Source organism: Carassius carassius, chromosome 3 (assembly GCF_963082965.1).
Source record: "Carassius carassius chromosome 3, fCarCar2.1, whole genome shotgun sequence".
In the NCBI taxonomy this organism is placed as follows: domain Eukaryota; kingdom Metazoa; phylum Chordata; class Actinopteri; order Cypriniformes; family Cyprinidae; genus Carassius; species Carassius carassius.
In genome coordinates this window covers 4,903,599-4,919,614 of record NC_081757.1, presented here as the reverse complement: position 1 = coordinate 4,919,614, position 16,016 = coordinate 4,903,599, and the positions used below count along the sequence as shown (strand labels likewise).

Genomic DNA, 16,016 nt, shown 5'->3' with positions numbered 1-16,016 from the left:
TACTCACCCTCAGGCCATCCGAGATGTAGATGACTTTGTCTCTTAATCAGAACCAATTTGACGAAATTTTGCATTACTTCACTTGATCGCCAATGAATCCTTGGGTGCCGTCAGAATGAGAGTTACACAATTAAACTGCTCCTGGCCAAAATACAAGTCCATAATAACACTTCCTACAGCTGTTTTGACTCTCCTTTGACAGCACCCATTTACTGTAGAGGATAGATTTGTAAGCATTTCTCCGAATCGGTTTTCTCCAAAACCTTCACTCTTTCTGTTCCTCTTTGGTGGTATGAGCTGCCAACCTCCAACCACAATTCACAAATACTGACGTTTGATTATGTGCTTGATTTTTTTTAGGACCTTCCCTTACCCCTACATCACAGTTCTGGAAAACCGAAATTTGTTATTAGGGTAACAAATGTCAATGAGGTAGACCATGCTTCTGGCCTTCTGTATCTCCTTTGTTATTGATGCTTAAATTATGTCTATGTTGTGTGTTTTCTTTAGAGATGAGCCAGTATATGTGGAAATGTTGGTACCTTTTCTTCTTTACCTGTACTGTGAGCCCCAGAGGTTGTCAGAAAATGCCCTGCTCAGACACAGCCTCCTCGGGGTCCTGCTCCAGCCACGAGGGGCTCCTGAGCCAGACAGCCCGCAGGTTAACTGTGGGTTAATACACAACCTTTTAGACCTGCTTCAGTACATGCTGGTTAGCTGACGGATGATTTCTGATGTGCTGAGCTGAAGTAGCTCTATAGCGCTATGTGGCTTGGTCACATAACTGAAGGTTTTATATCACCCGTGTAAATTTCCCATGGTGCCTAGCTCTACTTTACGATTTAACAAAAGGCCTTAAAGGTGTCATACATTACCAATTAAATTTTTATTTCATTTTTTTCAGCAGAGATCAATTGAACTGAGGGTGACTTTATAGACATTTATAAAGTTACAAAAGATTTCTATTTCAAGTAAATGTTGTTGACCTGAAAAAACCTGCATCACAGTTTCCACAAAACATATTTACAATTGTTTTTAACAGTTCAGCACCAAAATCAGTATATTAGAATGATTTCTGAAGCATCATGACACTGAAGACTGGAGTAATGATGCCGTATATTCTGTTTTGCATCACTAGAATAAATTACATTTTAAAATATTTGTAATTATTTTAGATTGTAATAATATTTCATTATTTATATTGTATTCTGAACAAATAGATGCAGTCTTGGTGAACATTTGGATGGGTCAAAAAAATTCAAGATTTTTCTTTTAGGCCAAAAATCATTAGGATATTAAGTAAAGATCAAGTTCCATGAAGATATTTTGTAAAGTTAAATTCAGTTCTATTAAAATCAGTGCTGTTTAATTGGATTCATTTTCAAAATGCAGAATCTTTTTTTTTTCAAAGAGAAAATGGCAAGATTAGTATTTTTTTTTTTATTGCTGCAATTTCCTCTCAGAGTGATCTCAACAAATCTTCTCCTCTCATCTTTATAATGGTTTTGTTTGCACAACGTCTTCTAGCTCAAAGCGATTTGCATTCAGCGTTCCCTCGGAGGCTCCATCTGTGTCAAGCCGTTTGTCTTATTGTGCTCTATCTAACTGTAGGAACTCCCTTCTGAGGAAGTGATCATGGCAATCTCCCTGCTACCGCTAAATGCCTCCATCTCTCAACAAACTGCCCTCCTAGAGCTCGGTAAAGCCCCTCTTGCTACAGTATCTGACTGCATCACATTGACACAGCTTGCTTAATTTCCACAGAAAATGGTAAAATTATTACAGGCAGTTTTTGCACAGAAATTTTATTTTGAGTTTCATGCTGATTGCACCATGTACAAATAAAACTGTGAGAAAACAAAATATGTAAAAATGTAGACTCCATAACAAATTTTCATTTCAGGATAATTTGCTTTATGAAGCTCAAACAGACTTGCAAACACACAAAAGGAACCTTAAAGTGGCCAATTCACTGTTTCAAATGGTTCAAAGAGAGCCCTCAGATCAAAACGAGGTACCATAAGTTATCATGCACCCATTCTGAAGATAGTTTTCAAAGTAGCGTGTGACATTAGGCTTTGCTTTTTGCCTCTACAGGTCTCCAAACAGTTGAGTTTGCCTCTCAGCACTTGGTACAGAGAGCTCCAAGTGGCCACCAGTGTCCTACACCGAATTACCATAGACTCTATGTCTACTGTAGAATGGCTTTACTCCCTGCAGTCATCACTCTCTGTCTGTGAACACGTGCCAGATAACTGGTGTCCCATGTTATGGTCAGCAGTCACGGGGATCTCTGCAGGTTAGCAATGGACACTGGACACTAGCCCTCGCAGAGGCCGATCCTGCTAAAGTACATTTAGCATCTCAGCGTTTAGTTGAGTTAGTCTGTGTACTGCCGTTCTGGACTTAGTTGGAGGTTGTGTAGCCTAGTGGTTAATGATTCAGGCTGGTAACCAAAAAGTTGAATAGTTTAAACTCTTTAATTCACTCACCATTAGATGATGAGAAAAAAACTTTTTTCTGTCCCTGCAACTTGACGGAATAGTTCTTTTCTCACTCGGTTTATTCCAAACTGTATGACTTCTTTATATAAAATATATACTACTTTTCAATTTTTTATGGTTTTGTTCACATAAATTAAAAATAAAAGTGTAACAATTTTACATAAATACATGACAATGTACATTATAAATTTTTTGAGATTTATTAAACATTTTAAAGTATTATTTAAATTTTTTGTGTGTTTTGATATTTAAATGTGTTTTAAAAGATTGACTTTACATGAACTTTAGATGATGGCAAGTAGAAATAATTCAAATTAAATGTAAATAAAAAATCCTCTTTTTCAGTAAAAAAAAAAACACTTATTGAGCAAGGAATAAATTGTTGTTTAGTAAAGTGAAGTAAAGACATTCAGGATGGTTTGTATTAACTTTCTATTTAACATCAAATAATCCTGATAGTTTGCTTTAGGAGGATTGTCAGTGAGATATATGTCAACATTTATGGCTTTATGGAAACAAATTAGACAAAACAGACATGCTTTACTTCAGACTAAATTCACAGAGATTCTTCAGAAACTGTTGTACAGAATTGTTTTTATGCTCTTGTCTTTTTCGATTGGCCTCCATGTTTCATTCAGGACTGTAAAGGATTTTCACAAAACACAAAGACCATATAACCGTTCTCTAAGCTGTAATGATGAAAACCACAGTCGTTAGACGTGTTCCTGTTACACATTAAGAGCACCACATTGTTCCTTGAATGACAGACATTTAACAAAAAATAGCACAATTGGAAAAACCATTTTCCCCTCATCTTACGCTTTCATTTCTATCCATTATCCAGATGTCAGTGTTACTAGGCAACATGCACAGCCTTAGAAACTGGAGCAGTAATTACTTTAGCTAAATGCTAAATGAAGGTGTATCATGGTGCAGTAGACCTGTACTCCCCACTTACATCCATAACACAATGCCTTAGGGCTCTCGTGGACAGAAGGTCATTGAGACCAGAAGTGTGTGACCTGAGGGACTGCTGTAATCACACTAACTAGAAGATATCCAAGGAGGAATATGTATCATCTGTCACTGGCTCTATGCCCTTATTAGAGGCCTTGGCTGGATGCTGAGATTCAATCTCTACTGCTTTCCAATTAGGGCTGGCTGATTTATTGAATGCTCACAGTATATTCACAGTGATTCCGCTGCTGATAGAAAATGATTGTGTTGATTTCATAATGTGATGTGCTTTATATGTGATTATTGAGTTTACTAGAAAACATGGGGTTGGACTATGTTTTCTCTATTTTCCCTCCCTCATTAGGACTGTTAATTGGCTTGCTCTGTGGGTCAGAGGTTGTGCTGGTTTCAGAGGGCCGTGTCTCTCCTCTTAGCCTTCAGGAAGGGTTTTGTAAAGGGGATGCTGAGGGGTTAATCTCCAATTAGAGGTTAGAACAACTGCTATGGAGTTCCTTCTCTAAGGGTTAAAAATCTTCTCAAGAGAGCAAAGATCCAGTACTCTCCGTTAGTGAGGGTCTATTAAGGAGAGGCTTGTCTGGGGAATTGTTTTACAAATCCTTAAGATAAATTAGGAAAGATAGTAGATTTTATGTGATGTATTGTAGATGCCATTTGTACACATTTATTAGCCTTCTTAGAAGCACTTTACTTAAGTCCTGTATACAATGCTTGATCTAATTGGCCACACTAACAAAGACGTTCTTTCTGGCGACATGAAAAATATTGCATAATCAAACCTTATTAAGGCTATTAAAGCTAAGCATTATTGAGCGTATGGCTACACCTGCAGCTGGGGAGATACCAATAAAACCTTGCATTTTAACATGTAAAATGTTTCTAGTTAAATGCATGGTGACTTTTGGAGATGTGTAAATATTTTTTTATTTCTGTATGATGTAGTTAGCGTTCTCTAGTTGGTGAATAATTACTCGAGTATGATTAATACACTGAGAATTGTTGCGGCAAGTAAAGTTTATACAGGGTCAGTGATTTATTAATGTTTTAATTGCACCTCTGAACTTAATTCCACTTGCATTCATTGGTGTAGTTTTTGTAAATATTTTGAATCTGATTTTATTTTGACACTTCAAATTTACATTTTGAAAATTAGTTTTGTATTTTTTTAAAATAGTGTTCAGTTTTTGTTTATTTAATTTATAGTTATTTTAGAATGAATATATATTCTAACAATATTTTATTTATTCAAGGGATTCATTTTTGTATTTATTTGAAATATATTTATCTATTTATTTATTGACATTTATATCTATTTAGCAAATTATTGTCTGTTTAAATAGCCTTTACATAGTGGAAGTATATGCTAAGTGGTGTTTTACAGTCAATAATAATTAGGTTTTCCAGTATGAGTACAGTGTCTTGAACTGGCCGGCATTGGTCTATATCTGAGTCTCAAGGGGTCTAATCTTGATATGTATCTAGGTCTAGGAGGATGTGGTCTTGAATTCATCTCTGATGTCTCCAGAAGTCTTTCAAAGGAATCCCTGGATGAGTTTGTGTTTTGTTGGTTGCTCATTTATGCATAACACTGGACTTGTGGGAATGTGAGCTGTTGTGTTTTCCCGAAGCAAAAGACAAAAGATATAAACCAGCAGGGCCACCGCAAAGCATTTCGTTTGATGCAAAAAACATGAAATGAATAAGAAAAGCAGCTCTTGGGTATGTACTCAGATATGAGGGCAAAGTCCTCAATTCAGATAGAGAAAGTTTTTAGGTTCTTCAAATGCTCCGTTCAGTTTGTCACTGTTTACTGCAGCCCCTCAGTTTCTCCTGAAGTCGAGCATACCTTTCATTTTTATTTTGCTTGAGCTGGGGAAACACTGGCCTTGGGCCATTCTTTTAGTACTATAGAAGATTCTGGAGCAGTGTTTATGCTACAGAAGACAGCTTGAGAAAATAGAGAAAGAGAGAAACAGGGTGTTAGTCAGACGGTTGGAGAGGATTGCAGCAACTGCTGGAATGAACTTCAAAGCCGAGGGCTCTTTGGCGTTCCTCGCCCGCTGCATGAGATGGATAACTTGTGACAGCCTTGCTCAGTTTAACTCGAATGAGGTGGGTGAGAAGAATAAGAATTTGCCCTCCCACCCCTCCTCGCTGTGATGAGCATGTCTCGTTATGTTACGGGCTCCGGCGTTTCTTTGGTAGCCAGTCATGAGTGATTTTCCTGATTATCTGTTGTTTTAGCCTCTTTATTTTCTTAACTTAGAAGCCGTATTTCTGTGTACATTGTCAACTTTTTTCATTCCACTGGTCTGACCTGTCTTTTTCTTTTTTTGTCTTGTTTTTCTTACTTGCTTGATTTCTTGAAACTATTTTGAATGATCGAACTGTAATAAAGCTATTAAAGCTGAGCAACATGAACTTTGTATTACTTCATCTTAAATAAGTGTTCACCCAAAAATGTGAAAAAAATTTTCACCCTCATTTTGTTCTGAACCCATATGACTTTCCTTTGTGGAATGAAAAATGAAGATATTTTGAAGCACAGTGTTTTGTCATCGGGGTCCAGTGAAGTTTCATGGATAAAAACAGAACATTCTTCAAAATATTCTTTTTTGTGTCATGCTGAAAAATCCAAGCCACTTTGGTTTGGAACGACTTGAGGATTTTTATTTGCTTTTGCTTTTGTTCTTTCAGTATTGCTTGATTGTTCATCTTTCCATCTTTCTCTTTCTTGCAGTTTTCATATAGTGGTTTTCAAGGGTCTTTGCTTTCTATTATGTCCTACATGATTTCATTTTTAATTAAATTCTTTGTAGTGCTCTTTGACAGGATTGGATGATAAGAATGTCCTGTGAACGACTGATGTTGATTCATTTAATTTCTGACAGCTTAATGAAAATAAAACGGAGATGATTATGTTTGACTTTTCTACTGCTGGTAATCAACTGTAGGTCCCGTAACTGCAAAGTCTCGATCACGTTCTTGAATTTTAACATTAATCGTCACTATAGCTCATATCTTTGTGCAATTCTTTCACAGATTTTGAGATGGTTACTTGTGCATTTATTACATCTGTTACATAACTGCAGCTCTCTATACATTATCAAAAGTTTGGATTTGGTAAAAAGTCTCTTATGCTCACCAAGCCCTAAATTGGTGCTAAAGAAACATTTCTTATTATTATCAATGCACAACACAAGGAAAATCGCCTCGACACAATAGAAACAAGCTACAGCACAACAAAATCACCACAAAACAAAATTAGTACAACACATTGGAAACAAGTCGCAACACAACAAAATTAGCACAGCACAATGAAATCGCCAAAACACAATAAAATTTGCACAATACAACTAAACCACAACAAGACAGAAACAAGGTGTGATACAATGAAATTAGCACAACACAATGAAATCGCCACAACAACCAAATCACCACAACACAACAAAATAGCTAAAACACAACAAAATTAGCATAACTCAATGGAAACACGCTGCAACACAACGAAATCACCACAACACAACGGACACAAGGTCCAACAAAATGAAATTAGCACAACACAATGAAATCACAACACAAAGGTGCGACAAAATGAAATGAGCAAAATATAATGATATCTACACAACACAATGGCAACAAGCTACAACACAACAGAAACAAGGTGTGATACAACGAAATCACCACAACACAATGAAAGGGCTACAACACAACGAATTTGCCACAACACAACAGAAACAAGCTGCAACACAACAAAATTAGCACAAAATAACGAAATCACAACACGACAGAAACAAGGTGAAAACACACTGAAATTAGCACAACACAACAAAATCAACACAACACAATGGACACAAGGTGCGACAAAATGAAATGAACACAACGAAAACACCACAACACAACGAAATCGCAAAACATAATTGTGCACAGGGTTCACTTAGTTGTTCTTTCGGTTTATAAATCATGTGCACAACTTATATCTATCACGACTTACTATTTTTTTGCATACCATGTTCAGGCTCCGTACAAAATTAGCACAATACAATTTAATTGCCACAACACAACAGAAACAAGGTGTGATACAACAGAATTAGCACAACACAACGAAATCAGCACAACGCAATGGAAGCAAGCCGCAACACAACGGTATGATATATCTTTCTCAGGAATATTTGAAAGAGCTGCATTTGTTTGAAAAGTAACATTATATATGTCTTTACTGTCACTTTTGGTCACTTTAATGCATCCTTGCTAAATAAAAATATTCATTCTCTAATATCTGTATATCTCACCTTCTCTCAACTCCAGCGGTTCAGAAAACGGCAGCTGTACTTTTATATTGATTGACTGATACTAATAGATCCCATCACTTCTGTACTGGCCTTATTGCACTGGCTACCAGGAAGTTTTTTTGAATTGATTTTACAATGCTATTCATTTTTAAGGCCCTGCATGGACTTTCTCCACAGTATTAGTAATCTCCTCCACCCTTACTCTTCCTCCAGCTACCTGAGGTCATCAACCCAATTACTCAGGCTTCCTCTGCCGTAGCCACTAGACTTTGGATTTTAAAAGCAGTTTTGTGCTTGAAAGTGCATTTAGTAGGTTACTTTGCGGTTACAGTTAATTATCTATTCATTGTTCGCTAAATTGTTTTCCGTTGACCTGTAGGTGCCATGTCTACTTCCTGTCCTGATGTTGAAACTGAGCAGTGTCTGATCCAGCTTTGTCTCACTCTGTTCTCTACTCTCTGCCAAAACTGGAAACCCACAAGGTACAGTCATTAACATGCACAGCACGCACTGTTAGTGTTTACCTGATGAGGGAATATTAAATTAGAGTCTTAATCAATAGATATTTTCCAGCAAATGTGTTTTCTTGATTTTCAAAGTTTTACCAAGAAAAAATTAATGGAATTGGAAATTAAATGTAATTTAATTTAAATACATCTGCACATAGGTAATACTAATTATCTATAATGCATAGGTTAATCATTGTTAGTAAATTATATTAAAAAGATGTTTACATGCATGGCAGTCACAATTAAGAATGCAACACCCATATACAGGGTATTGCTGCACATCTCCACAAAATATGAATGTAGTCCATCTTCGTGGATTTGGGATACTTCGCTTCCCCTGTTGCTATGGCAACAGCTTACCTGCACTGTAGGCAACTCCAGCCATTAACCTGACCATTGTCTGTGCCATTGTTATTCATTTGATTCCGCTAACAATACGTATTGTTCATAACTCTTCTATGCCAAATGTGTACTTCTGTAACATTTTGCTTGCAGTAAAATGCTACATCAACAAAAAACACATTCTGCAGGTTGCACAGTGTACTCTATCATTTACTCATATTTTAGAGGAGATGTTTTTGCTGATGTTATTCTACTTCATTTTAAATGCTTAGGCACTCTATCATCAGCCTTTGAATGTGGGTGGCAGTGTTTGCCCTTTAACGTAGTCTTTCATTTCAGCATTTTGTAATACTCTTTGTTTTTTAAAAGTGCAGCAGAACACAACCTGGCCTGTAGGTCACAACCGAAGCATTAAAAACATAAAAGCATTGGGTAATTTAAGTTTTGCATATATCTGGATCTGTTCAGTGTGTTTTAGTATTATGTGGATGTGTGTCTTCTGCCTCTTGTGTGTTCATCTGTTGTGTTTCAGTTCTGCATCCCTCAGGTGCTTCATGTCCTCCAAACTCTGGGCAGCTCATCCAGACTCAGGCCTGTGGCTCTGCGCCTCTTAACTCTGTTATGGCAGTTAACACTGATATCTGTTTAAACTGTTCTACTCTTCTCTATGTTGTGTCAGATGTCTGTGAGTATGATGCCTTGATTCTAGTCATTTCTTATGTTGAATATCAGTATTCAATATTTATTTAAAATGAATGTATTCCCATTTTAACAGTTTTGTTTCTGTTTCGGTTTAGTCTTCTAATTGAATACAAATTATTTCATTACAAATACAGGGTGGCTGTTTGAGTGAAAATTTTTTCATAACATTATGCATACAACCCTTTTAGAAACTATCTATCTATCTATCTATCTATCTATCTATCTATCTATCTATCTATCTATCTATCTATGTATCTATGTATCTATCTATCTATCTATCTATCTATCTATCTATCTGTCTGTGTATATAATTACAATCCATGTTTTCATATAATATTACATGTAATTCGAGTGAATATGATTATTACATTGTGCACATAACTTGATGGTTTGAAACCTGTTATTAATGAAAAGCAAAATTATACAAAACCTCATTCATTTGTTTACAGACAACTTGTGCATTCAGAAAATAAATGAACATTTCAACTGAAATATTCCTGAACGAATTATCAGTTCAGATTAAATCTGCAAATATCTGCTAGAATTGTATCTAGACTACACTTAAAATGTATGAATGTGATCGTATAATATAATAATATAGCTGTGTCCTTGTGGCTCAAGTGGTAGAGCATTGCGTTAGCAGCGCAAGGTTGTGGGTTCGATTCCCAGGGAACACATGTTAGGTAAAAAATGTTTTTGGATAAAAGCTTCTGCTAAATGCATTAATTTAATTTTAATATAGCAAATTTTCATTTAATTATTAAACAAATAATATATATATATATATATATATATATATATATATATATTTTAATACCTAATTAAAATGTTCATTTTTTTTTATTTGTTTATTTTAATGATTATTTTTATTAACATTTTTATTACATTGTGATTGTATTTATTTATTTTAATATTTCTTTTTTATTATGTTTCATTTTGTAGTCTGTTTTAGCCTATTAGATAATTATCTGACGTATTCAAAAAGTTGCAAGTCATAAAAAATGTGTCACGGTTCGTGAATGCACCGTCTCCAGCTGTAGTCATGTTATGTCATGTTGATTGGTTCATGTGGGTGTGGCCACTGATCGCCTGATCAGCGGCAGGTGCATCTCATTCCAACCGCCTATTTAACGCCCTGTCTTTCATCTCCTGTTTGTCAGATCGTTGTTTGAGGTCCATCTGTTGATGTCTGTTCGTGCTCCTGTGTTCCTGTCCTTGCCCTGTTTCCTGTTTCGGTCTACTTTGGGTTATCACAGTCACTCACGGATTATCACCACGGATCACCGATCTACCACCACCGTCATCGCTACCAACGCACTCAAATCACCTACCCACCTGTCTGTGCTGCCATCGTGGTTCCTGCGTCACTCACCAGCATTCATCCATCACAACTCCTGTCAATAAACTCCCTTTACTTGCATCTGCCTCCTGTCCTCCATTGTTAGCGTCACAGAACGATCTGACCAACATGGAGGCAGCGAGTAATCAACCTTCCTCCCTCGAAGATTTCCTCAGCGCCAGTGTTCGGAGGATGGACTCCCAGGAGCGGACTCTTAACGACACTGGTCGCGCGGTTCATGCTTAAGTGACGCAGGTGTCCGAGCTCACCCAACAGTTCCAGCTATTTCGAGCTCCCACTGCGCCACTCACACCGCCTGTTCCACCAGCACCATCGGAGGCCCCCTCCCAGCCGGAACCAAGGTGGCCTTCGTTCTGACCCTGCTCTCTGGGAGGGCGGCATTGTGGGGAACAGCGGTGTGGGAGAACCAGGACCCATGCTGCGCCTCGTTCCAGGCGCTCTCCGCCAAGATGAGACGGGTCTTTGATCGGGCCGCCGCAGGACGGGAGGCGGCCAGGAGGCTGGCGGAGTTACGCCAGCACGAGAGATCCGTCTCGGACTATTCCATCGAGTTCCGGACCCTGGCGGCGGAGTGCCATTGGAACGAGGAGGCGCAGTGGGACATGTTCCTGCATGGGCTGGCTGACCGCGTCCAGAGGGAGATCTACGCCCTGGACCTTCCCCCGTCGTTCAATGGACTTATTGAGCTGGCCCTTCGGGTCGATGCACGTCTGGCACGGATGGAGAGGAGGGGGCTACTCAACACCCCATCCAGGGGACCGGCAGACGTGCGGTTCAGCGGCGGGGACGTGGCCAGCCCCGTCTACGATCACGAGCCCATGCAGGTAGGGCGAGCTCGGCTTTCCCGGGAGGAGAAGGAGAGGCGGAGGTCCCTGGGCCTTTGCCTTTACTGCGGGGGAGCCGGACATTAAGCCCACGCCTGTCCGGTAAAAGGCCAGGCCCGGTAGTACGTATGAGGCTACTATCGGGTGGGATCTCCGCCGAGAAGACCTCATCATCATCATCATCATCACCATCATCTTCTACGCTCCTCCCGGTATGGCTGCGGTGGTCAGCACAGACACATCACTGTCAGGCACTACTGGATTCCGGGGCAGAGGGTAACTTCATGGACAGCACATTAGCCCACAAGCTCCACATTCCCCTCAGACCTCTTCCGCACCACATCACGGTTCACGCCCTCACTGGTCAGCAACTTCCCACCATATCATACATCACTGAAGACATTACACTCATCACCTCTGGCAATCACTCCGAGACCATCTCTTTTCACATCCTTGACTCTCCCCTGGCACCCATTGTCCTCGGACACCCATGGCTCCTCCTCCACAACCCTAGCATTGACTGGCTCTCTAACTCCGTTTTGTCTTGGTGTAAAAGGTGTCATGAGTCTTGTCTAGTGTCTGCCTGTCCGTCTGTCTGTGTCTGTGTTGCAGGAGGAGGCGGTGGATTTGTCTAACGTGCCCGCTGAGTACCTCCATCTGAAGGAAGTGTTCAGTAAGTCTCGGGCTGCTTCTCTTCCTCCGCATCGTCCTTACGACTGTGCCATAGATTTACTATCAGGTAAGTCTCCGCCTAAGGGCAAACTCTATTCACTTTCTGTTCCAGAGAGGGAGGCTATGGAGAAATATATTTCTGATTCTCTAGCTTCTAAATTCATCCGCCCTTCCTCTTCTCCTGCGGGGGCGGGGTTCTTTTTTGTGGGAAAGAAGGACGGATCTCTGCGACCTTGTATTGATTACCGGGGACTGAACAACATCACGGTAAAGAATACTTATCCTTTGCCGTTGATGTCTTCGGCCTTCGAGAGGTTGCAGGGAGTGTCAATTTTCACAAAACTGGACTTACGCAATGCGTATCATTTGGTTCGGATCAGGGAGGGGGATGAATGGAAGACCGCTTTTAACACCCCCAGAGGACACTTTGAATACTTGGTTATGCCTTTTGGGCTCTCCAACTCCCCAGCGGTCTTCCAGGCACTCGTCAACGACGTGCTGCGAGATATGAACGATCAGTTCATTTATGTCTACCTGGACGACATATTGATTTTTTCTTCTTCTCTCCAGGAACATGTGCAGCACGTCCAACGAGTGCTTCAGAGGTTGCTAGAGAATGGGCTTTTTGTCAAGGCGGAGAAATGCGAATTTCATGCACAGTCAATTCCATTTTTGGGGTATATCGTGTCGACTGAGGGAATACGCATGGATCCCGAGAAGGTTAAGGCTGTGGTAGAATGGCCAAGCCCAGATTCCCGTAAGGCCCTACAGAGGTTTCTGGGGTTCGCTAACTTCTACCGGCGTTTTATTCGCAACTTCAGCCAACTAGCCGCACCTCTGACCGCCTTGACCTCCGCCAAGACTGCGTTCAGGTGGTCGGACACAGCTGAGGCTGTGTTTGCCAAACTGAAGAGCCGTTTCATTTCAGCCCCTATTCTGATTACCCCTGACCCTTCACGTCAGTTCGTGGTGGAGGTCGACGCATCAGAGGTGGGGGTAGGAGGGTGTTATCTCAACGTTCTCCCTTAGACGACAAGGTCCACCCTTGCGCGTATTTTTCATATCGTTTATCTCCGGCAGAACGAAATTATGATATTGGTAACCGAGAATTGTTGGCAGTTAAGATGGCATTGGAGGAATGGCGACACTGGTTAGAGGGATCGGGGGTTCCTTTTATAGTATGGACTGACCACAAGAATTTAGAGTACATTAGCACCGCCAAGAGGTTGAACTCCAGGCAGGCTCGGTGGGCACTTATTTTCGGACGTTTTGACTTTACTATCTCGTACCGCCCGGGTTCCAAAAATATCAAACCTGATTCTTTGTCGCGTATTTTTGACCATTCCGAACGCCCGTCCACTCCCGAGTGTATTTTTCCTGAGACATTAGTGGTCTCCACTCTCACATGGGAGATCGAATCGAAGGTCAGAACGGCCTTAGAAGGGGTAACGCCTCCGTCCGGGTGCCCACCGAACCGTTTATTTGTGCCGGAGGGATTAAGGTCCAACGTTATCCAGTAGGGACATTGCTCGAATGTAGCTTGCCATCCAGGGGTTAACCGTACTAGATTTTTAGTCAAGCAACGATTCTGGTGGCCACTTATGGCTCGCGACATTCACAGTTTTGTTTTGGCTTGCTCGGTTTGTGCCACTGGTAAGACTTCCAATCGGCCCCCTGATGGGTTACTCCAACCGCTGCCGGTTCCTTCGAGACCCTGGTCCCACATCGCTCTAGATTTTATTACCGCCCTCCCAGGGCAACACGGTAGTTTTAACCGTGGTGGACCGGTTCTCGAAGGCGGCCCACTTTATTCCCTTGCCCAAATTACCCTCAGCCAAGGAGACAGCGTTGACCGTCGTAGACCACGTCTTTCGTTTACATGGCCTCCCGATAGACGTGGTTTCCGACAGGGGACCCCAATTTGTGGCTAAATTTTGGCAAGAATTCTGTAGACTACTGGGAGCGACTGTAAGTCTGTCCTCAGGGTTTCACCCCCAGAGCAATGGTCAAACCGAGAGAGCCAACCAAGATTTGGAAAGGGTGTTGCGATGTTTGGTCTCCAAGAATCCTTCCTCCTGGAGCCAACAATTGTCTATGGTGGAGTACGCCCACAATACCTTACCAGTATCAGCTACGGGCCTATCTCCTTTTGAGTGTAGTGTAGGTTACCAGCCACCTATTTTTCCCAGTATGGAATCCGAAGTTGCGGTCCCCTCCGCTCACGCCTTCGTCCAGAGGTGCCACCGCACTTGGACCAGAGCCCGTGAGACTCTACTCCAAGTGGGGGCGCGCACCAAGGCCAAGGCAGATCGCCACCGGTCTAGGCCTCTCGTATACGTCGTGGGTCAAAAGGTGTGGCTTTCAACCAAGAATATTCCTCTCCGGTCCGTATCTAATAAATTGGCTCCCAAATTTATTGGCCCGTTTACTGTCACCAAAATCATTAGTCCGGTGGCAGTCCGCCTTAAACTCCCTCCTACGTACAGGAGAATTCATCCCGCCTTTCATGTGTCCAAAATTAAGCCCGTATTTCATTCTCCCATTAATCCGCCTACCCCGGTCCCTCCCCCGCCCCGCCCCGCCGCGTCTCGTTGATGGGGAGACCACCTATTTGGTAAATCGTATTCTGGACTCTAGAAGGAGGGGACGCGGATTTCAGTACTTGGTGGACTGGGAGGGTTACGGTCCGGAGGAGAGAAGTTGGGTACCTGCTAGGGACATCCTGGATCACTCCCTTATCGATGATTACAATCGACAGGTAAGAGATTCTGGGGACGCCAGGAGGCGTCCTTAGGAGGAGGGGTACTGTCACGGTTCGTGAATGCACCGTCTCCAGCTGTAGTCATGTTATGTCATGTTGATTGGTTCATGTGGGTGTGGCCACTGATCGCCTGATCAGCGGCAGGTGCATCTCATTCCAACCGCCTATTTAACGCCCTGTCTTTCGTCTCCTGTTTGTCAGATCGTTGTTTGAGGTCCATGTGTTGATGTCTGTTCGTGCTCCTGTGTTCCTGTCCTTGCCCTGTTTCCTGTTTCGGTCTACTTTGGATTATCACAGTCACTCACGGATTATCACCACGGATCACCGATCTACCACCACCGTCATCGCTACCAACGCACTCAAATCACCTACCCACCTGTCTGTGCTGCCATCGTGGTTCCTGCGTCACTCACCAGCATTCATCCATCACAACTCCTGTCAATAAACTCCCTTTACTTGCATCTGCCTCCTGTCCTCCATTGTTAGCGTCACAAAATGGATATACAATATCAAAAACATTTCAGATCCTGTATAGTAATACAGAACATACTGTTCAAAAGTTTGGGGCAAATACAAAGTCTCTCATGCTCACCAATAACTATTTTCATGAACATACAGACTATGAAATTTTATTACAATTAAAAATAACTGTTTTCCATTTGAATATACTTTATTCCTGTGATGACTTAAAAAATCATACCGACTCCAAACTTTTGAACAGTAGTGGACTTTTAATACAGTATTTCAGTTCTCGTACACTAGCCAGTGGACCATTCAAACTGTTGCTCTGCATTTGATCATTCATCTCATCTGTTTTTTAAGTTCAGGTAGTTGAAATCATCCCCCACATGGAAGGCACTCTCTCCTAAGCTGTACTGTGACACCAGACCCCTGGTCCTAAAGGCCACAGCTGAACTTCTGGCATTAGTGCCTGCTTTAAATGTCAGAACTGAAGAGTAAGATGCATGGGAACACCAACCACTGTTTCTGATTGATTGCTAGATGTGTGCTATTTTGTAATTCGTAGTTAGAAGCATGATTTATTTCTCTCCACATTTCATCCAGTACAAATTAC

At 41.2% G+C, this 16,016-nt stretch overlaps 1 pseudogene; it reads left to right on the top strand.

Moving 5' to 3' along the window:
* LOC132128599 (focadhesin-like) overlaps positions 1 to 16,016 on the top strand; it is a 40,382-nt pseudogene that overhangs the window by 10,696 nt on the left and 13,670 nt on the right.